Source organism: Nothoprocta perdicaria, unplaced genomic scaffold (assembly GCF_003342845.1).
Source record: "Nothoprocta perdicaria isolate Ctin4 unplaced genomic scaffold, notPer1 scaffold_55, whole genome shotgun sequence".
Taxonomy (NCBI): Eukaryota; Metazoa; Chordata; class Aves; order Tinamiformes; family Tinamidae; genus Nothoprocta; species Nothoprocta perdicaria.
Window position 1 is genome coordinate 3,160,367 of NW_020455810.1, and position 23,310 is coordinate 3,183,676.

General features: G+C 38.8%; 1 protein-coding gene across 1 annotated transcript in view; it reads left to right on the forward strand.

Moving 5' to 3' along the window:
• Positions 1-23,310, forward strand: part of SEMA5A (semaphorin 5A) — a 246,129-nt gene that overhangs the window by 34,826 nt on the left and 187,993 nt on the right. Inside the window, exon 2 of the mRNA XM_026048536.1 lies at positions 20,220-20,315. The gene's annotated coding sequence lies outside the window, so the exon portion shown is untranslated. The remainder of the gene's footprint in view (positions 1-20,219; positions 20,316-23,310) is intronic.

Consider the following 23,310-nt stretch of genomic DNA (forward strand, 5'->3'; position numbering starts at 1 on the left):
AGAAATAAACTGAAACTGAACTGAAACTCTGGGAAGTAGTATGCTGCTTTTGCATTCATTGATATTTTTTGGGTGTGTGTGTATGTGTGTGTGTGTGTGTGTATATATATACATACAAAAAAAAGATTTGATCTATCTATCTGTATAAATTCAATCTATATAGATCTCTATAGAGATATCTTGAGATATCTATAGATATCTCTATAGAAAAATTCTATATAGATTTTTTTTTTTCCCCCAAATCTAACTCTTTACTGCTGGAATAACCAGCCTTAGAAATCAAGAAACATTGCTTTGCTTACTCCTCCACCCCCGACACAGACACCAATGCCTCATTTTAAATATCCAATGACTTGATTTTAGTGATACTGAATGTCGTTGTGAGGCCTTGTATCCTTGTTTGGTATTTCCTTTTCATAGAATCATAAAATTATGGTTGGAAAAAAACTTCTAGATCGAGTCCAACTAAGTCTTCCACTTGCTGAAGTCACTTCAGTTACTGAATAGAAGTGGATTGTTTGATTTATCATGGTCAATTCAGGATTTTGTCCAAATAAGCAGGGTCAATATGAAAATGTTTTGTGAAAGGAATAAGAGAAAATCAAATATTCACTGGAAAATAAACTTGGGAGATACCCATGACTACAAACTGCCAATACAGTTATGGCTTTTCAAGACAAGATTTTGAAATAAAATAGAGCTGTTAATAAATAATGTGAGCAGGAATTCAGTATAGCATTTTAGATGCATGTTTGCATCCTTCTGCCTATCCTGTAGAGCAGACTGTTAAACATTAGTGGCAACAAGGCGCGTCTCTTATGCATGTTAATTCATTATAACTTTTTTATAAGCACAATTTGTACCTGTCTCTCGGTGGATTAGGCAAATGGCATATGAGGAATGAGTTGTTAAGCATCATCAGGAGTTGAGCTTTGCTAATTAACACATCCTCATGTGCCAGCTCCTTTTGGTCCATATAAATCATGCTGCTTTCTCCCTCAAGCTTTTGGGCTCTGTGGGACTGTGGAGCAGAGCCTAGAGATCAGATTTCTTGCAATTAAATGAAGAACATGCATGGTTTTTTTCATAGTTACCAAAGCAGGGATGCTGCCAAGCATCTAATTGGTTAAATAAATAATCCAAAGCTTTTATTGCTGAAAACCTTTTTTTAAATTTAATTATTAATGCTGTATCACCCTCCAAATCAGAAGCGGTTAATGACCGATTTGCCTGAGGCTGATAATTTTTTCCAATCAGCTGTAAATTTCTGTGATGACTTTTTTTTTTTTGCAAACTTGTAGTTTGTGTAGTCTATTTTCTTAGTAAAATGGTGCCAAATGTAAAACAATGTTGCTTTTGTAAGACAGCACTGAAAAAAAGGTCCTAATGCAATCATGCATTTTTGGTTTTATTTATTTCTTTAAAATAGTTAATTCCATTGATGAGAATGGATATGAAAAACATTTCTGTAGGAAAGAGGGGGCAGAGAGAAGTATTTTTAGAGAACTGTTTGGTGTAGATAAGATTTTATATTTAATAGTAATGGATAATCTGTGTTCTAATGTTGAATTATGCACTTTTTACTACCTAGAACTGTTACCAGCATGTGAGACTTAAGTGAAATAGCTACAAGGTACATTGTTTTGGCTCTTGACAGATGTTTGAAAACTCTTTTTCTTTTGAAAGCCTTTCTGAAGGGGCTATGCTGTAGCCATGGCAAATAGCTGAGCCCCTTGGTCAGGAGTCACTTGCAAGGAGACGCGGATGAGTGAGTGCCAAGAGGTAAAGGTTTTACCTGCGACCAAGACTCTGTTCTGTGGAGAATAGACTAAGCAGTGGGAGGAAATGTGACCAAGCCTTAGGAAATCGTGAAGGCAGCGGATAAGGGAGGTGTGGAGCTGTTGCTCACTGATTGCCCACAACAGAAGACCTAAGATGAGCTTGAAACTTGAAGCCGTGGTAGGCACTTGAACCTCCAGGCATGAGGTGCCGCAGGAGGTTGTGGAGGCAGATGACAAGGGACAGGATCAAGGAGGGGCCTGTTAAATTCAGGGACACCTGTTTATCTCTCTGTAGATAAATAGTACTAAATACAAGTACTGAAAGTATCATAAGTAGATACTGAAAGTACTCACCTCAAAAATCCCCCATTAAAGCATGCTAGCTGCCAGCAGAGCTGTAGGAACTGTGGTAGTCTGCAAAAATATCTCTTATTGCTCTGTTGGAGATGGAGGATGGACCTCTGGGGAGGACCCTGTGGGGCATTTCTTATGTTCTAAGGGAAAACAGCACTGAGAGAGATGTGAAACATTTTTAACATTGTAAGTTTTAAGGCTTTTGATGAATTCTTCTACACATATTCTTTAATACTAAAGAATGAAAAGTTCCATCTTCTGGCTAAAACTCCAACCCTTAATTTAGGATAGTATTTGAGGGAGAAGGCAAGTAGTAACACTTTGGCGTTCTGATAGTATCTAAGCTACAGGAGCAATCTCTTGGGATCATAAAAAGGTGGATACATAGGACAGCTGTAATGATGTGTGACCACAAATTGCTCAAATACTTTTTTTTTTAAATGCCTGTCACCTGACCCAGCCCTCTCTAACTGTGAAAGAGTGTGATAAGTAGTTTCAAATAATTAGATTTTTGTACATGATGTGAACATGATGTGATCATACATGATAGGGAACATAGAATCATAGAATCCTTAAGGTTGGAAGGGACCTCTAGGGAGCATGTAGTCCAACCCCCCTGCTCCAGCAGGGACACCCAGAGCACGGGGCACAGGGCGGCATCCAGGCGGGTTTGGAAGATCTCCAGAGAAGGAGACTCCACAGCCTCCCTGGGCAGCCTGTGCCAGGGCTCTGGCACCCTCACTGTCAAGAAATTTTTCTTTAAGTTCCTGTGGAACTTCCGATGCTTCAGTTTGTGGCTATGAAAATAATGTGGCCAAGATGAGATATTTGCAATTTTTGTGCATTTGCAATTTTCGTGTAGTCTTTAAACTTTTTCCTTCTATTCCTTATAGCTAGGTGAAAGATTCTGACAAACAAAAGGAGGAGGGAACTCCCTTGCTCATTTATTGTATTCAAAAAAGGCTGTTAGATGCATGGAGGGAAAACCAAGACAGTCTTAATTACTTTTTTTATTCTGACGGCAGAAGATTATTAATAGCAAGGTAGCATTTTTAGAAGTACATGACCTTTAAGTGACTTTTAACGTTTTTAACTCTATTTCAGCAAAATGTTGATGTAAGAACTCCCCGATTACATTAAAAATCAGGTCTGTTTTCCTCACAGAGTTCTAGTAAGGTTGTAAAATCAACAATATGTTCTTTTTCAGTACAATGAAGGGAATTCTTTCTTTAGCTTTTAGGGGAATAGCTCTCTTTATAGATGTTTTTATGAAGTCTGCATGCATAAGCCTATCTAACTAGAATTATACTGCAGAGAATGGTATCGCATTGACTCTTGGGCAATTACTGACTAGATCAGTTGACTTGATTGATCTTCTCCATGTTCTCTGTAGCAAGTATGTTTGCATGATATAGTTTTGTCAGTGGAAGAGAGGTCTGAGCGTGTATAGGGAATGTAAAGATATAAAGGTAAAGTATGATTAGTGTAGAATTTTTTTTTTCCTAATAATATTGTGCCTTATGAAGAAACATAGAGAATGAAGTTAACGCTTGCTTAAACTAATAGTTTTAGATTGTGAGTCCATAAGATGACCATCATTGCAGCACTCAAATTACTAGGTGGTAGTAACAGTTTCTGGGTAGTGAAATGAGCTGCTTAGGATACGATGTTCTATGTCTCCATTTTAAGCTCCTTCAGTGTACAAGTGTTCTTGAAGCAGAACTGTAGTGATATGGTCATGTCTGGGATTTTTCTCTTTAAAAGCCAAATCTTGGTTTTGCCTCCCCATGGAGAGCTTCAGCTGAAACATGAAGTAGAGCAGACTTGCACAGCAGCAGTAGCTAGATCGTGTATCAAGCCTATAGAGGACTAGGTGTGCCAAGACTTACCTTGCTATGCAGCCAGTGTATTGGCTGAGGGAATAAACTCTGCCTGAAGAACATAATATCTGTATATGTGCTAATTTTTGGCAAAATGACACTTACAATATAAAAAAAAAATAAAAAAACCAAGCTTTGTTGCCACTTCTTTTGAAAGGAGATGGTGGGCATGCTTTTAAAAAAAGGAGTGACGGCATGATGAATTGATCAATTGATCACACAGGCAATGTAAGTGAGACTGCTGAATCTAAAAGGTTGAAGCCAAGCACCTAAAAATGGCATATTGTCTTTCTATATTTGTCTAGGAACTTGAGCAGTCTGTGATTTTTTTTTTTAATTTTTTTATATGTGGGTATACAGGTGATAATGACAAGTCTCTTGTCTGACATAAAAATATTAATCATGACACTAAGAACTATCCATATAATTTATATTATACATATCTTTATTTCATGCTGTTTATTGTCAACTATTAAATGCATTTTTTGTCAGTGCCTTTGACAAATAATTCTTCAGCCAATACCGCATAAACTTGGTGATTATTTGTGCAGGAAGAGAAGGTTCATAAATAAATCCAATATATTACTCTGTAGTGAAATATTTCGCACTTTAAAAGTAGTTATGCTTTTCTGTTCTAGACACTTCCCTAAGTGTGGGAAGGATTTTATTACTTCGGCCACTGACTTGACAGACCTATTGTATCTCTCATACATTTGATTTTCTGCTTTAATTGATTAGATTACACTTGGTCATGCCCCCGCTAGCTAGTGGAGATGCATGGTAAGGAGACAGTGGACAGAGAGTACAATCAGGAGGGTGATTTGCTTCTGAAATGGTGAAATGGGAACGCAAGGGTTATCTGCCCCTCTCACTCTTGCCCTCTCCCAGCTCCCTAAGAGCTCATGCTTCTGCTGTTGCACTGCCCTTAACCTAGGGATCTTGCTCTCGTTGACCCTGCTTTGAGCAGAGGCGTTAGACGAGACCTCCAGTGGTCCTTTCCAACCTCATTTATTCTGTGATCCTAAGTGATATCTATATATTGCTTACTTCTAAATGTACAAGCCTACCAGGCTGATCATTGTGGCTCTACTGTCATAAGATGACCCACTATTTTTATATTAAGCCGATGCCTTAAATAGAATAATTTATTTATGCTTGTTCAGTTGAAATGTATAACATTTGAATATGGTGATGAGTATTTTGGGTGCATTTCATTGGGATTTATATTTATGCATCTTAATGTAGTTCTGTATTAAGTATTCATTAATCTTAATTGATTTTGAGTTTTTTTCTAATCACTGAGGTATAATGACCGTAACAGAAAATTAGAAGTCTTATTACTTGCTGAAAGGGATTTTGAATTATACTACAAAGGGAACATGTATTTATATACATGAAGAATTTTCTTCACAATTTCCATCTTTTCTTGCCTGTTGATATCTTTCCTTTGTAGGTAATTAGATGGACCTACTGGGAATTCTAATGGAGGGTGAGGGCCTCTGGCAGAATTGTGAAAAAGCCATAATGCTTAGTTTTATCTTGGTAATTTTATTATCAATAAATTTTTAACCAGCTCATAGAACTTTTTGTCCACAACCAACATGCTTACTATTTTGTTTTTATAAAAATAACTAACTTTTTTTTTTGTCTCAGATCATTGTACCTCTTTAATATCTTTTAACTTAAAAAGAAAAAGAAAACACTAATAAATTGCATCTTTTCTCCAATGTTCCTAGTTTCCATGTTAAGTTTAGTAGCTGGGATCAATCTACCATTTTTCCAGTGCCTCACTTTGTCATTTACTTTATTGGAGCATTTGCACATATTGCATTGCTTATCTCTATACCGAGCATTGCACGCTAACTATATGCAATTTCTTTTATAAAGAATGTACTACTGTATGTCTATTTTGAGAAGGGAAATGATATAAAATATTAGTAAGCATTTCCTGATTTTCACATTGTACCTTTTAAATAGAGGGTAAAAGCGAGACTTGCAGTAATGAAGAGTCATAATCATGGAATGTCCTTTCATTAAACACAGAAAGCACAAACAACAAGGTAAATTGTTTTCATCTTCAAATAAAGCCATAGACTAAAAAAAGGAATAGCGTGTAAATAAAATAATAATAAAAAAATCATACTGTTATGAACGATGGTATTTGTGCTAGTTTTTTTTATGGCATTGTAGCAAAGATGATTAGAATGGGAGGGTAAAGGGATTTGAAGATGGTGATGTGTAACTCTTCTGAGGAGGGACTGAATGGGAGAAAGATTTGATGATAGGTGAGCAGGAGTAGCTGAATGTAAAGAAAAGTATGAAAGGAAAGTGGTGGCCAATTTGGGAGGAAGTAGGGCTTGAAAGAACATCAAATTTTGCTTTTAGCATACCTGAAACCTTTAGAAAAGGAATGTAAATTGTGTCTTAGTGAAAATGATGCACTGCAACAACAGTTGTTTGCAGCCATTTGTTGAGTGGTTGAGAACAGGTCACACCTGGCTCTTTGGTGGCCGATGAGGGATACTGCAGTAACTGCAGATACATTGTGCTTTGTCTCTTTAAGCAAGTATTGCATGGATGGTTATGAAGGGACAGATTGTCAAACAAAAAAAAAAAAAAAAAAAAAAAAAGTATGTGGACAGACTATTTGTACGTTAGATAGGTCTTGAGTTTCAGCTGCTTTCTGTATGTTAGCATGAGTGCATATCTATATGTAGTGTTCCTCATGCTTGTGTCTAGTTCTGGCCTTCATCTTCTCCAGCAAGTTGAACCATAGAGTGACTGACAACTACCTTTGTGGAAAGCACCCACTATGCTAAACATTTGTGAAACTGAAGCGCGCATGGCAGGGGAGAAGGTGATTTAGGAAAGTGACTGCTAAAGTAAAAAGTTATAACTAAGTTCTGAAAGAACAACATTCTTTCCACTTAAAACTACAAAATATTTTCAAAATATAAATAACTCCAGGTCTTTTAAACAATTATGCCTTCAGGAAGCAGACATCTCAAAAACATTTTTGTTTCTCGGGGACTGTTTCCAAGAAGTAAAATACTAATTGTTTTACAAAGCACCTTCAGGTAAATATTTCAACATTTTCAGTGCGTCTGTAAATACGAGATTCTAAAATTCAGTAGTTGTCTTGTTTATGCATCTTTTCACAATACTTAAAAAAAAAAATCTTTTTTTGCTGCATGCAAAAAGTTATGAGAAAACCAGAAATCATTCAGTTTCCATTTTTTCTACTTCTAACTGATTTTTCCTTTAAATTAAAAAGTTATTGTTCTATAAACTGTGTGCTTTTGTTATTACAGATGGGTCAGTTTAAACTTGTTTCTGGCCTCAAATTTTCTTCTCCCCTCCAACTTTTCTTTACCTTGGAGCTCATGCAGCCTGTGTGAAATTTGGAACAAAGCAGTAGTTGGTTGGTTGTGGTTGAACATGTGTTCTGCTTTTTTTATAGATGTTCTGGCTGTCCTTGGTTATTGCAGATATACTTAAGAGGAGAAAAGCTCTAGTACTTATTTTTATTCCTTTATTCCTCTTGCAGACTAAGACGGAAAAATTGTCTTGTTTTGCATCTGTTACCCTCTTGTTGGTCCTACTTCATCTGACAAAGTGCTGGACTACTTATGACTCTCTGACTCTTACCCCTGCTTAGAGGAGGTTTTAAAGTATTAGGAAGTTGCTATTTCTAGCCATTTTACTGAAGAGTGTTTAGCTTTTTCAAAACCCAGATTGAAAAGTTTGTGTGCTTATGTCTGGCAAAGAGCAGCTTCTTGCTCAGCTTCCCTAAGTCCTCCTTCCAAACAGCTGCTGCTGAATAGGGAACTCAAATCTGAGGAATGCTAGCTAGGAAAACAGTGTAGGTTGAACACACATCACTAATTCTGCCTTTTTTTTTTTTTTTTTTTTTTTTTTTTAATCTCAGCAAATTGGTTTTTTGTGCTTGACACCTTGAATGGATTAGGGTTAAACAACTTGATGGTGATGTGAGGTCACTTCCAAGAATTAGTTCCTAATGCTTCCTCATGCATGCAATCATTCCTCCCAGTCTTTCATTTTTAAATTAGTTGTTGCCTTGAACATCTGGTAGAAAAAATTCTTCGCCTTGCAGAATGTAGCAGGTAATATATTGAAGAGGAATTCTGGAAGAATTACTATGATACTTAAATTTGCAGAGCCTTGCTATTCAAAAGTATTTGAGAGCTCAGAAGATATCTCGCCTATGTCTTTTTTGTTTGTTGAAGTAAGAACTTAGGATTCTCATTAAGAAACCAGATAAAAAATGGAAAAAAATGCTTTGTAAAGTTGGGTTGCTAGAATAGTGCAATAAAATTTTGAGTACTGTTAAAAGTGGGCTGCAACTTGAGCTTTACTAGCTTAATTTTGTTTGGAAGGTGGCTTGCTGTGAATGATTTTGCTCAAGATTTCAGAGGTGTTGATTGCTGTGTTTCTTGTATTTCTGGAGTTCAGAGAGTCCAATATGTAATAATGATTCTTTAAAAAAAAAAAAAAAAAAAAAAAAAAAAAAAAAAGAGAGAAGTAGTGGATCTTTGAGCAAGTATTATTAGAGTTTTTTTTAAAGAGGAAGAGCATCTAGTATTTCAGTAAATATTACAGATTGTACCTCTTGGTGATTTTTCTTGAAGACCAAATTCAGTTATCTTGCGAAGAAAAGCTTACTGATATCTGTAGGTAAGCCTACCTTGGACAAGTCTGAAACTCCCATTTGGATGAGTAAAGAATTAAAATCATGTAATCATGTCATCTTTCTGCAACACATACTTCTCCTCTATTTCTTTTTTTCACATTATTAGTTTCAGAAGGTCTTGATTCATTTTCTAAAGTTTAATAAATAGAGCCACTCCATGAAACAAATGGTTTAAAAATAGAACTGCCTTGGAAGGATTGAGCAGATGAATGATTTTCTTTCTTAGGATGGAACTATTGGAAATGTTATATTCATTGAAAATTCACTTCCTTTGCTCCCCTTCCCAGTATTTTAAGCATTAGCTTCAGCTCGTTTCTCAGTACCCAATGTCTCACTTTCTGATTGTCAGCGTTTCTTATGAGATGGAGAATTAGCTTCCTCATTAGCCCTTTGGGAATAATTATAGACATTGAAAGGCTGAAGCTGGAGCTGAATGAATTCCAATCTTTTTTTTTTTCTTTTCTCTCTCTCTCTCTCTCTCTCTCTCTCTCTCCTGGAGAGCAATGGGAATTCTTATAGTGATTTGAATGGAATTTTTACTGCGGCTGAAACTCTGCAGCTCTACTTGTTCCTTTGCAACCAAGAGGACAGCTCTGGCATCCTTAACCAATTATACTCTCTAAGTGATCAGACCACACATCAGAAATGGTGTATCTGTAAAATGATAAGTTGAAAAAAAAGAAAACAAAGCTGTTCCCTTTGGTTATGCTGGTGCTAATCAAGGTCATGTTTGCTCTGAGACAACTTCTATTAAATACATTATAAAGGTGTGGAACTTAAGTTTGTGTCCTGACTTCTTCCACGATTTCCTTCTTTTAAAGCTTTAACATGAACACAGGTAAAAAAATATTTTGATAAAGGGCTGATGTAATCTGTTTGATAGAAAACAGGCTAATGCACAGTGGGAAAATGTGCCAGAAAGTGTGAACAGTGTCACCATATGCAATTTATCACAGAATGCTTGCAGTTGGCAGGGAACGCTGAAGCAAATCTACTCCAACTGCCTTGCTTAAGCAGGATCAACTAGAGCATGTTGTGCAGGACCCTCTCCAGACAGCTTTTGAGCACCTCTAAGGATGGAGACTCCACAACCAATCTGGACAACCTCTTGCAGTACCCAGTCAGCCGTATAATGAAGAATTTTTTCCTCCTGTTCAGTCATAATTTCCTGTTTTTCTATTTGTGCCTCTTGCCTCCCCTCTTTACACTGGGCCCCACTGAAATGAATCTGCCTCCCTCCTCTTTACACCCCCACTTCAGGTATTTGTAGGAATTGAAAAGATCCCCCTGAGCCCTCTCTGCTCCAGGCTGAACCATCTCAGTTCTCAGCCTTTCCTAATATGAGAGATGCTTCATTAAATTCATCATCTGCACTCAACTCTTTCCAGTAGCTCCAGGACTCTTTTACTGAGGAGTTCAGAAGTGGATGCAGTGCTCTGGATGTAGTGTCCCCCAGGCTGAGTTGATCTTTTTAAGACAACCCAGGATATCACTGTCTGCCCTTATCCCTCAAGAGCACGTGGGTGGCTCATGGTCATCTTGTTATCCAGCAGGACTCCCAGATGTCCCTCTGCAAGGCTACTTTCCAGCAGGTCAGCCACCAGCATGTACTAGTAAGGGGGTTATTTATGATCATGACCCTCGAAGCTCGGCCTTTCAAAGAGTTTTCAATCCATCTCATTATCTATTCATCTAGCCTGTACTTGCTGAGCCTGGTTTGGGAGACATTTATTGAAGTCAAGGTAGAGAACATGCACTGCTGTTCTCTTATCTCCCCTGTTGGTTATTCACAGGTTTTTTAAGCCTAATTTTTCCCATTGTGAATCTATGCTGACTGTTCTTGATTGTCATCTTATCCTCCATATACTTGGCGAGGATGTACAGGCTGAGCTATTCTGTTCTGTTTCCAGGGCTGGGAGGTGAGGCAGACTTGGGAAAAGTCTTATGCCTAAAGGGGTGTGTGAGGAGACAATCCTGTTGAGTCATGGGGTTCAGGTCAATCTTAGTTCCAGATCTGGGAAACAGTGCAACAGTTTTTACCTAAGGGAGTGGGTGTGAAGGAAATGTATGTGAAGGAGTTGCTCACGTTGTCATGGGGATCAAATCAGATCCACCAGGGTAAATCTGACCTTAGTTCCAGACTTGGTCAGTGGTTTATAAGCTGAAGGGTCACTTTACAGAACTTCCCAAAGGAGACCCTCCCATTGAGTCATATGATCAGAAGGTTCAGAGAGGCGCCCCCCTCACTTCCTAAACTCCCCTGGGGAGGAGCTGAGGTGCAGCTGGATACCATCTCAGCTGATGGTTTGTTTCTATGGGATTTGACACACACAGACTATGCTCTGGTCAATAATTTAGAATATTCTTTATTAAAGCAGGTAAGCAGAGGGATAAGTTGTTCAACAGGTTCAGTGTCAATATGAGAATAAACCACTCCACCAAGAAGAATCTGAAAGCTAAATCCCAATCAAAAGACTAAGTCCCAAAACTCACGTGTGCAAATCTTTTACCCAAAAAAAAAAAAAAAAAAAAAAAAAAAAAAAAAAAAAAAAAAGGAAGAAAGAGAGAGCTCTTGACTTCCATGAGTTTCCTCAAGTGGTGTCCCAGCCCAGCAGAGCTCTTCAGTGCAGGTCTGCTCATTTTGAGGAGAACTTGGCTCCAACTCAGAAACCTCATGGGAGTATTTTTTTTTGACCTCATTCTGATTTGACCTAGGTGTATTTTTTTTCTGGGTGTTTTCATCATACCATAGATGAAAGTATTTGATGTTCCCATGTACATTCTGCAGTTAGATAAGCATGTATGCTGTGTCAAGTCAATTTTGTAGCTTCACTGCGATTCAATGTCTCAAGGTCTAAGCTGCCTTACAGCTCCTCAGAACTGTTGGCAGGCACCAATTAACCCTTTTCACCAAAGGAGGTGAGGAGAGTTGGAGTGCCTCTACCACAGTGTTACAGAAGACTTCTGATATTACTAAAGGTGTCCCTCAATAGGCTTTCAGGTCGATAGAGAAAATACTTGTTGACTAACTTCCTTCTTTAGCTTTCACTTGTAACTGCATCTTTTTTTTCCCTCCTTGATAAAGAGGGCTTAATTTATGAATTGCAAGCAAAGCACTTTATCAGGTAATGGTAAGAAATCTTTTATGTCCCCAAAAGAAGGGTGTACAAAGAAGCTACTTAACACATGATGACTTGTCATAAATTTTCTCTTTCGATGTTATTTATTTGTTTTCTTCAATGCTTCTGTTATTGAATCAACAATTTTTCTTTGATCTTCTCTCAGTCTCGAATGGGGACTGCTTTTCCACTTTGAGGCTCTAATGTTCTTTCCTATTAATGTTATATATGAAAATGAGGCATTCTTTTCAGTACTCAGCATAAAAAAGAAAGGTGATCCTATATTTTGTGCAAAGGAAGACAACAGGTACACATAGCACCAACGTACCAAGAAGTGTTTATTGCTTTCTTTTATTGTTCTTATTTGAAATGGAAGACACAGTCTTTTAGTTGGTAGGAGACTAAATGTTTACCAAGCTTTTGTTTTGTGCATATGAAATCCATTCTGACTGCTCAAAGAATTATGATCAGCCTTGCATAGAGATATTTGCATAATGAAGTAAAAATAGAGTGCTCACATTTATCATCCTTGTTCTATTTGGTCTCTGACTCCAGAACTGCCTAGCTTTGTGTCCCAAACCATGATGATTTTCTCATCAGCTCTTTTTTTTTTTTTTTTTCTGCCTAGTTTCAGACCTGAAACACAAAGCACAAGGCTCGTGGATATTATGGGAAGAATCTGGCCAAAAGAGGAAAAGACAAACCTTTCAGATTTATCTCCATTGTAGTGATTTGTAAGAGAGTTTGAAAAATTTCTTTTTGAAAGTTGGAATAGGAAATTTTCTTATAGATTGCCGAATCTGAATAACGTATTTAAGATGAATTTCAAGGAATGGGGGAACACTGTGAAATAGCTTAAAGTTACTCTAACAGAATGTGCATTGGAAGAAACAAAGAATATTTGCATATTCACATTCTGATTTTAAGTAGTTGGGGCACGTTTGGTCTGAGACGCACTTGTTCTAGGTACAACCCAGTTAATAGGCTGAATGGTCTCTGGACTCACTGGAGTAACCAGTTCATTTTAGTGACCATTTCAAGGTAATTTTGGAAACATTTAGAGGTAAAGGCAAAAGGCATATTTGACAGTGTCATCTTTGTGGGGTTTTTTGCTTGGCACTAAGTGGTGATAGTAGTAGTCATGTCTGCCTGGTTTTGGTTTCCTTTCCAGAATACGGAAGGACTGTGGAATAAGAAGGAAGCATAAAGTGTGGGGGGGGAAAAAAAAGAGAGAAAAAGGAAATGAAAAAAAAATATATAAAAAACACAAGTGTCTATTAGAATTCTTATTTGGAGAGAGGAGTTTCATATTCATTGAAAACCTCAGAAAAAACAACAAATATTTTATGCTTTTAAAAACATCTCAAAACTAGAAGAATTGATTTTGAAGTGTTTTGCTATTAACAGGATAGTATAGTTCTGAGATTGGTTCCAACAGTTCAATAATTTTAAATTGGTTAAGATAGAGCAGGAAGAATAACAGAACATGTGAAGTACTTATCAGAAATCCTTAATATTTGTGAAAGCAGAAGCCTCACTCTTTTTCACATGAGAAGCAATGTGAAAAAAGGTAGGATAACCCAAAGATATCTTAAAATGTAATTACATCTGATATGGAGCTGCAAGCATTATTTATATGCACATTTAATGCATTGTATGAATAAAGCAGAACTTGGAAGCAGTCTGAGGGCTTAAATGAGTATTTTCCCATTTCCCAACACATTCATATTTTTGTTTCAACTCACCTGAGATATTATAAAAGATTATCATTGTTTTCCAAAACATATGTAGTTTTTTAAATTGTTATTTTGTTAATATCATCTTTAAATACCATTTTAACTTTTTTTTTTTCATGGAATAGTTCAGTTATTTGCTTCTATGCTGTCCAACTTTCATTTATAGTTGCTATGTGTCAGTGCATAAGACAATGGAGTCATATGCCTCGAGTATAAGGCATATGGAAAGCAAAATTCATATGTTCAAAAAAAAATCAATCTCAATTTTCAGTCTCTTGAAAAAGATCAATCCCTGTGGTAGAAAGTTAGAGACTCTGCTAAGGTATGGGGTGGGAAAAGCATTGACAAAGGTAGGGCAACTAGCTGTAGGCTCAGGGCATGTGTTCAGCCACTGTCATTGGCACTGTTAGAGGTTTGAACCCTCTTCTCACACATAGTTTGAGTATTTTGCAGAATTATCTGCATTATGCCTCTTTGTGTGGTGTCATGTCAAGCTCTCCTGAATTTGAAGAAGGATGAGGATTTGGAGAACATGGCAACTTGCCAGCAGTCTTATTTATATTTCTGAAGGAAGGATTGGTTCTAGCAATAGGATAGGATAGAATTTCCATTTTCAAGTCTGGTTGCCTCTTCTCTCTTCTCGTTTGTGCTATTTATTCCCGCACTTGTTCTTGGAAGATTTCAGGGACATGCTCTAGCGCAGATGCACAAAATCAGATGTCTTCTCCTTCATACATAATTACAAGTGTTTGGAAAGAGTGGATTTGGAGAGGTGCTTGCATACGGGGCATAGCTCCTTCCATCCTGTCCTGGTAGGCAAAATCTTTTGTGTTGCAACTCAACTGAATGTTGCCAAGGCATTTATAATAGGAGTTTCCTGTGTATCAGGCAGTTTGTTACTGTTAGTTCTGTATGTGTTACTGATTTGTACCATTAATGGTAAATTAACATCTAAATTGCAAGTGTTGGATGGTGAATTGTCAAACATAATGAGAGCAAATGCCAGATAATGAAGTTAACATTGCATTTCATCCAGTAGAACCCTTGGGATAACATATTTAATGTTTTACCTACTTTTCTGCAAAAATTCCCACAAATTTTTTAGTGCAAAAATTCAGGTCATCCCTAATAATAACTTTCGAAGCCTTTCGTCTCTTTTGATGTATATGATGTAGTTATGTTTTCATATGCAACAGGTATCTTAAGCAAATCTGAAATACGAAAGCAAAATCAGGTCTATGTATTCTAATTTTGCTGCCTTGGGTGAAACATCAGTATATAAATGCAAATCATGCTTTTTTCAAGGCATTTTTTTTTTCTAGGGAGTGGTTCAACTCCTAAAAACAATCAAACAAAAACAACGCAACAAAGCTATGGAGGCAGCATAAAGCATAGTGGATGAATAAGGTTTGTGACTTGGAAGTGAGGGTATGTTCTGCAAAGGCTGGGGATCCCGAATGGGAGAGGGCTGCTGTGGGCATGAGGCACAGTAATGAGGCATGGGAGCTGCTCCCTGCTCCCCCATTAAAACTTGCACTTTGGTGCGCTGTAGAGGATTGACGTTTGCTTTTAATAACAGCTTATGAGAAGCTGGAGCGTGCAATGAAATTCTTGATAGTGATCCTATTCACCCATTGAATGCCTACCCTGGTTTTCTTAGCAATAAAAGAAACAAAACATAGTACTATGTTCCAATCTGCGGCTTGAGGAGGAGCTTGGCAGCTCTTACCTTGCATGCCCTCACTGGGATGATGCCCAGGACTGAAGTGTTTACCTCCGAATCTTTGCTTTGCCCGAGGCATTTGCAATCGCTTGAGCGCTGCAAATAACCTGGGATGTTGTAGCACGCACATAGGTTGGGTTGCAGGGGTGGCGTGTGAGAGGAGTGCCAGGGCTTCGGAGGCCTCTGCTGCTGGTGGGGAAAGTATTTGGCCTGGAGAAATATTTCAGCATATGTCAGAGAGCTGGTGGAATAGTTCCAGATTGCAACCACCTTGTGGCTACCTTGCTACTTCCCCAGCCCTCTTGGCAAGCAAAACAGCTTTCAGCTTCATGCAGCAGGCAGAGGAGACAGTGAGGCAGCTTGGTAGGGATAGTGGTGAAACCTGTCAGCTCATAATGTGCAGCATTGAGAGGACTTAAACCTTCATAGTATTTAAAACATCTCTCCTCATTTCCAAAATCAGATTCTGGATTTTTTTTTTCCCCTTGATGTATCACCATTAAAATTAATAGGCTTACCTAAACTTGGCTTCCTGTCTTTAAAGTGTAGTAGATATGACTTCTTAAAATTGTTTTGGAGCATTTAGATTACTGAAGTGGATGAGCCAGCTTGTGGAAGGAACTGACATGCATGAAAATTGGCACAGTTGTTAAACACTGAACATTTTAATGGCATTTTGCTGGGGTATTATTACTTCAGCTGCACAATTATGGGAGCCTGCTGCATATTAGCAGATGCTTTCCTCATAACCTCAAGCTATATGCAGCGAGTTATTTTCTTTTTCAGACTATCATCTTGAATTCTACCAGACTTTTTTTTTTTTTTCTTTTTTTGGCTGAAGTGATGCATGCTGAAGGCAATCACGGCTGTAATACTTTCTGCATTGTTAGGTAATGCACATTCGCAGCAGCTGCAATGTTCAGGATCAGTCTTTTCATTATTTTTTGGCATCTGCAGTACCTGTGTGAATCTGTTCAGTCCCATTTCTGCAGAAGGCAGCTGGGTTCTGATTGCGAGAAAGCAACCATCAAGTGGCTTTTCCAGAAATTGTCACCCTCAATAGGAACTGCAGTTTGAACAGTGCAGCTCACTGAGATATTTTAAAACTTGCACCTTATTCAAGCCAACTGGGGTATATGAGAATGCCAGCTCTGAAACAGCTGTGTGTAGCCTTCCCATTGGATAATGGTGAAAGAGGGACAAAGCACGGCTGCGCTACAACTAGCTTGTTTAGCCAGGAATACAGTCCAGGCTTTATAACACCAAGCATCCTCCTTGGTCCACTAGGAAGCAGATGTGTCTGAATTAAGTGTGCTTTAGGAAATGCACCAGCTGCTATCCTGTGGTTTAGAAAAGAAATAATTTAGAATATGCAGAATAGTTGGTAAGAAGACAAAGGAAAACGCCCAGTAGATAGTTTTTTTTCTTCTGAAAGATATGAGTGATCGAAGTTTCATTTGAATATTTTAAAAATCTTTTGCAAAAATTAGTGAGTCTTTCAAACTATCAGATAAAATGTAATGGGGTTTTTTTGAGTATTTTGAGGCATATCTAAAAATACTTTTGGTGAGCATTTCTCTTGGGTGATGTCCTCACTTTTGTTTGGACCATGCTTAACTTACTTGCCCTGTTTGAAAAATAAAGCAGCAGTATTCTGGTTAATGAAAGAGCATGAATAAATCTTTGGAATTTTGCTCAAGCTAATGCATATACTATAGGGTTTTCTGGTTTGTCCTTCCTAAATTGCTGAAGAATTTAAATCTCACACAACACAAGATTTATGTGCTTCATCAGCTTTCAATATTAGTTTCCAGAATCAGTTAGGACCCAAAATTAGGTAGAATTCCAGAAGAGAGATAACTCCACGTTCCATAGGCAGCTTCTCTTATCAGAGTATCAGAGTGAATGCAATAATGTTGAGGATGCTGCTTTTTTTTTTTTTTTTTTTTTTCCCTCCTTCCTTACGGGTTAAAGAGGTAGAATAGATAGAAGCAGCACAGTAATGTCTTTCGGAGGAGAATGGAGATTCCTTAAGCAATGCTTTTGGACTAGAGATCTATGATGGTTAAATTTATACTACTATGTCTTGTCACTTTGGCCTAGATGGAGTATGAGAAGGTTGGATAAGTTCAGCAGCTTTAAGCAGACTTTTATTAGTCCTGCAAAACCTAGTAAATGTTATGTCATTCAGTTTGGTAATTTCCAGGCAGAGAGCTCTGATTGGTCACTTCACATATTTTGTCCTATGATTTCCGTGATAGCAGTATCTGCATTTGTGGCTCATGGCTCAACAGACAATAAAGAGATACTGCAATTGAAGCTGTGGATAACTGAGGAATTTGATTTTTCCTTATCAAACCTTTGTCCTCCAGCAGAACTGGAAGAAGGGAACAAGTGCTATATCAGCATAACGACTATGACTAACTCTCATATTCCTGTGAACTGGCGCATGTTACAGTATATGTAGTGGGTTTGTTTCACGGAACTCTTAGGAGGACCAAGCTTGCTATGTTCTGATTATGTTAGATTTACTCTGTATGTGCCATAAGTCTGAGAAAGTCAGGATGAGTTGAACCTGTTGCCTGTGTGATCTGCCTACAAGAGGATGTATACATGTATGTGGTTATCTGAGCTTCATAATGATTGGGGCAACAAAGCAAGAGTATTTCCAATGCCTGGGTGTTTGGCACTGCTCCTGTTTAGTCCAGGTGTGATTTCTGAGTTGATCCAGAAGACACATCCATGATAACAGCTTGTAGCCCTGAGTATAAATAAGGCAGTGTTGGTACCACTCAATACTTTGGCCTTCTATTTGGGAGTTCGTGTTTAAGAGTCTTGGTGTCTTTGGGAGCTATGAGTGTGTTGATGGATTCTGGGATGTTTCCAGTGGTGGCTTCTGGGACATGGAGGAGAACACGGTTCATTCTCTCTGTATTTTTTTTTCTCCTAAAAATTTAGATGTGTTTTTTTTTTTTTCCCCCACACTTATTTTGCTCAAAAGCATATTGTGCTTTGAAAGCACATATAAATCAAATGCAGTATGGAATGGCATTCCTATTTCTTTTATGTTCTTTGGGGCTCGATTTTAGCTTTAATCATTGCCGTCTTTCCACTTCTCTTTATTCCAGCAAATTGCATCTGATGATATCTCCTTCCTTATTCAAGGAGCTCTTAAATGTGGAAATAGAAAGAAACATAAGCTATTTCTGTGTTAATTTCTGCGTGCTCAGTGGTTCTTCTGTGTTGTGCTAAAGAGTGGGAGCACTGACGTGGGCAACCCACCCGCTTCTCCCTAAGCCTCTGAAGCTGTTAGCTTCAGGCCATGATCATCAGCAACATCCCTTTTTCAGGATGTTCTGACTCAAGTCACAGTGTGTGTGTGGTGCAAGCTGTGAGGGCTGGCGCTCCTCCTTGGTACAGCAGGCGAGCTGTATTAAGAGCTGCAAGGCAGGCAAGACCTGAACTTGCAGAATCCCAAACTTTGCTTTTTGTTTCTCTGTGTGTGTTCTGCCAACATCACTAAGGCAAATTCAGACTTTGCTTTCAAGCTGTGTTTATGTAATTGTTTAGATTAAACGCATTGCTAGAGTAAAAGTTGAGACTTTTATGCAGAAGTTCAAACCTTGAAAAGAGTGGTGAGGGGACAGTGGGAGAGTTGACATGCATGCAGACAGCACTGATATTACAAGGCTTATTTATATTAAAAAAAAAAATAAAAATAGGGGGAGGTATATAGCCTTCATGCAATATTTCAAAGCCTAAAAATTCAATTTCTTTCTCTTGTGTAGCGAGCATATTTATACGTCACTGGATTATTTTAGAGACATGATGCCTGTGGTTATCTGAAGGTTGGATGCAAAGAGAAGGTGAATGCATTGGTTTTGCAGCAATACTAAGCTTCAGCTAGTGTCCAGATGTTCTGCAGTTCAGGATGAGCTTCCCTCCTTTAGCTTCATTCCCTGGGTTGTGGAGACTGTCAGATTGAGTGGAAGGCAGTGTGTCCTTGTGTGTGTATAGGATATGAATTTGGAGTTTAGAAGGACGGAAATGTTAAAAAAAAAAAAAAAAAAAAAAAAAAACCTCAAATAGTTTGTGTTAATGTTCAGAGCGCTGGTGAAAAAAAAAAATGTGGCGAGGTAAATGTAGATCTCTTCCTTGGCTCTCCCATAGGCTTCTTCCTGCATGTAAGAAGTTTGTTTGGTACAAAGTGCTTCTATGAAAGACTGTTTCACTAGTTTTCTTGACACATTCGCAAGTCAGAAAAGCATTGGCAAAACAAAATGTGAGTGCTTTCAGTCACCTTTATGTGAATGAGTAAACAGTGACTTCTGGCAGCCTCATGCCTTTGATTAGGTTCAAGGGTGAAACCGTCCTTGTTAGTGTCCTGGTTGTATGCCAAAACCTTTCTGTATCAAAGACACGAATGCTTGAATTAGGTTAGACTATTTCTATTCCTCACTTGTGATGTTTTTGTTGAAGTGTGTCTTGCTGCTGCATGACACTTGCCTTGCTTTTCCAAGTAAGATAACAATTGGTTATCAACTGCATGTTTTCTGTTTCAAAAATGAAAAATAATATATATATATTTAGATGTTTGAAATGTTTTTATCTTTGGTTCTTACAATGGGCTTACATCTTGAAGTGTTCTTAAAGATGCTATTTTTACTTTTACTTTATTTTATTGTTTTGAGATCTTAGTAAGGTGAGCAAACACTGAAGTTCTGCCTGCCTGAATTTTGTCGAGGATTTCACTCAGGCCCATATTTCATCCTGTGCTGGACACCTGTTTAATCTGAAGAGTGGTTAGGGCAACAGGGGAAATGTAGAGATGTTTTTTCTTCAAATTTATGTCTCGTGGATTTAACCTAACCATTCTTTTTATTTTTTATTATCTCTTTGTTTCCTTATGACCTAGGAGCTGATGTGAGGAATCCTGGACCCTGTTGCGCTTGGCTGTGCGCAGGCACAGACCAGAGGCAGTAGATCATTACAGAGCGATGATGCCTAACAGGTAGGTAGGAAACTGTATTTTACTCAGTATTGCCAAGAGCAGATTGTAAGATGCTATTTGGGGGGAAGAAAAAAAATGGTAGAGAGACAGCTTTTTGGGTCTCTGCAGCTATTCTGTCTGTCTTGCCTGGAAATAGGAGGAATGCAAGAAAACAGGAAATTGTCATTCTTTTTTTTCTCCTTGCTCTCAAATTATGTCCCACTTCAAAAAGGGAAACTGGCTAAAAGTGAGGATGCAGGTGGCCTAGATGCTATTTTAAGGGTGCTGTTGCTTACCCTCAGCGTATAAAAGACGTAGAGCCAGTAGAGCAAAATCATAGAATCCTTGAGGTTGGAAGGGACCTCTAGAGATCAGCTAGTCCAGCTCCCAAAGATCTCCAGAGAAGAAGACTCCTCAGCCTCTCTGGGCAGCCTGTTCCAGGGCTCTGTCACCCTCACTGTCAAGAATTTTTTCCTTAASTTCCTGYAGAACTTKTGGTGCTTCAGTTTGTGGCCATTTCCTCTAGTCCTATCGCTGGCCACCACTGAAACGATGCCCCCCTCCCCCTCACTGCCTCCCTTGAGGTGTTTATAGACACTGATCAGGTCCCCCCTCAGCCTTCTCTTCTCCAGGCTGAACAGGCCCAGCTCTCTCAGCCTTTGCTCATAGGGCAGATGTTCCAGGCCCCTGATCATCCTSGTAGCCCTGCGCTGGACTCTCTCCAGCAGCTCCACATCCCTCTTGTACTGGGGAGCCCAGAACTGGACACAGTCTCCAGATGTGGTCTCACCAGGGCTGTGTAGAGGGGGATGATCACCTCCCTCGACCTGCTGGAGATGCTCCTCTTAATGAACCTCAGGATCCCGTTGGCCTTCTTGGCCACCAGGGCACACTGCTGCCTCATGGTCATCTTGTCATCCACCACGACACCCAGGTCCCTCTCTGTGGGGCTGCTCTCCAGAAGGTCAGTCCCCAGCCTGTCCTGTCCTGAGCCTATTCCTCCCCAAGTGCATGACTCTGCACTTTCCCTTGTTGAACTTCATGAGATTTCTCACTATCCAGTTGTCCGATCTGTCCAGGTGTCTGTGGATGGTGGCACAGCCCTTTGGGGTATCAGCTATTCCTCCTGGTTTTGTATCATCAGCAAACTTGCTGAAGGGGCCCTCCATCCCTTCATCCAGGTCATTGATGAATAAATTGAACAGGACCAGACCGAGGACTGACCTCTGGGGGACACCACTAATTACAGGCCTCCAACTAAACTCTGTGCCACTGATCACCACGCTCTGAGCTCTGCCATGCAGTCAGTTCTCAATCTACCTTACCATCCCAATCCAACCCCTGGAGCTTGCCCAGGAGGATGTTGTGAGGGATGGTGTTGAAAGCCTTGCTGAAGTCCAGATGACAATGACAAGATGCAGGGGACTAGGGAAAGCAAGAAGACACTCTTTACAAAAGCTGAGGCTATATCCAAAGGATGAAAATAGATATGAAAAAGTACATATATAAAAAAAATCAGATTAAAATTAATGAAATTAATAGTCGATGTAATCAAAGCTTTAAAAAAAAACAGATAACAGGAGGTCTGGTGAAGAGAGTTTGTGGGGCTTATGTGCTATGGAGAAAAAACAATCTAAGAAATCTAAGATAATGCTAGAGGAGAAAATGAAATATTTAAGTTTTGTGTGCATCTCTGTTTCCCCTTGAAGTGTTTAGGCTAAGTCTTGTTTTGGAACCTGCATTCTTGGGTTGACTTCTTGAGTTGTCTTTGTCCACTGGAAGCGTTTGTAGGAGAGTTCATGGAGCAAACTAAACATTCCTCATTTACTAGGATTAGGTGCAACTCACCCAAGGCTTTAAGGAACTGAAGGATGAAGTAGAGCAGCTACAGACTGTAGTGTGCAGCCTCTTGCTTAAAAGGATCTCTCAGCTGAAGATTTGAAGTTGTCTAATTTGATATTAAGCATTTGAAAGTATTCATGGGGGCTCTGTTTAAATTGAAAGGGTTAAAAAAAAATGGATATCCATGGCCAGAAAGGTCACTGGATAAAAGACACAATAAGACTATGAAGGGTTTTCTGTAAAGTGAGTCCTCTTGAAGAGAAGGCTTAGAAACAATCTAATATCAGCCCACAGCTGCCCAAAGGGAGTTTATGAAGATAATAGAGGTAACAGTCTCAGTAGCGTGGTCTGTTCTCATAGCAGTGGGAAATCACCTGTAGATTTCCACAGAGATTTCTGTGGTCCCCACAGGAATCATTGCAGTCATAAATGGTTTAGAACAGAGAGCAGAGTGGCCATTAAAATGGTGGATGAGATTGGGGGTAAATGCTTGCAAAATGTTTTGAGCTGGCCTTTGCCAGGCTAGAAAGGGGTCTTGAAATTAGAAGCAATAATTTGATTGGAAAAAAAATCATCTCAGTGCTTAATAGCAGTCCAAAAAGAATATGTATATTAGAAGTAGCTGTGAAAAGATAGAGATGAAAATGTCATCATACCATTCCTTAAATCAGTGGTGTGTTTGTGTCTTGAATACAGTGCACAGCTCTGGGTCCCTTTTCTCAGAGAGAAGGCGGGGAGGGTGGAAAAGTAAGAGTAGAATTAAAGAAGGCTCAGAGAAGGGCACAGAACAGTTTCTGGGCAAAGCACAACTAGTATAAAACAGATTTTCTAAGTTGGCAAGGAGACAGTGGCCAGATGATAACATTAGAAGCCTACAAAATCATCAGGTGTGTGAGGAATCTGTTACTGTTTAGTGTCACCTCATGTTTCTAAGAGGAAAATTATCTGGTAAAGCAGGCAGGTAGTAGCTGAAAAAGAGAAGGAAATTGCACTTTGTCCACTATGCAAGTCAGCTCTGGAATTGCTTGCTACTGCATGATGTGCATGCTGCCTCTCTATTCAAAGCTATGGAGAGAAGTTAGAAAAGAAGAAGAATATTCAGAACCAACAAACCTGTAGATATTACCTCTAGGGTAGGGAGTTGTTTGCTGCAAAATGTAGAAAAACTGTGACT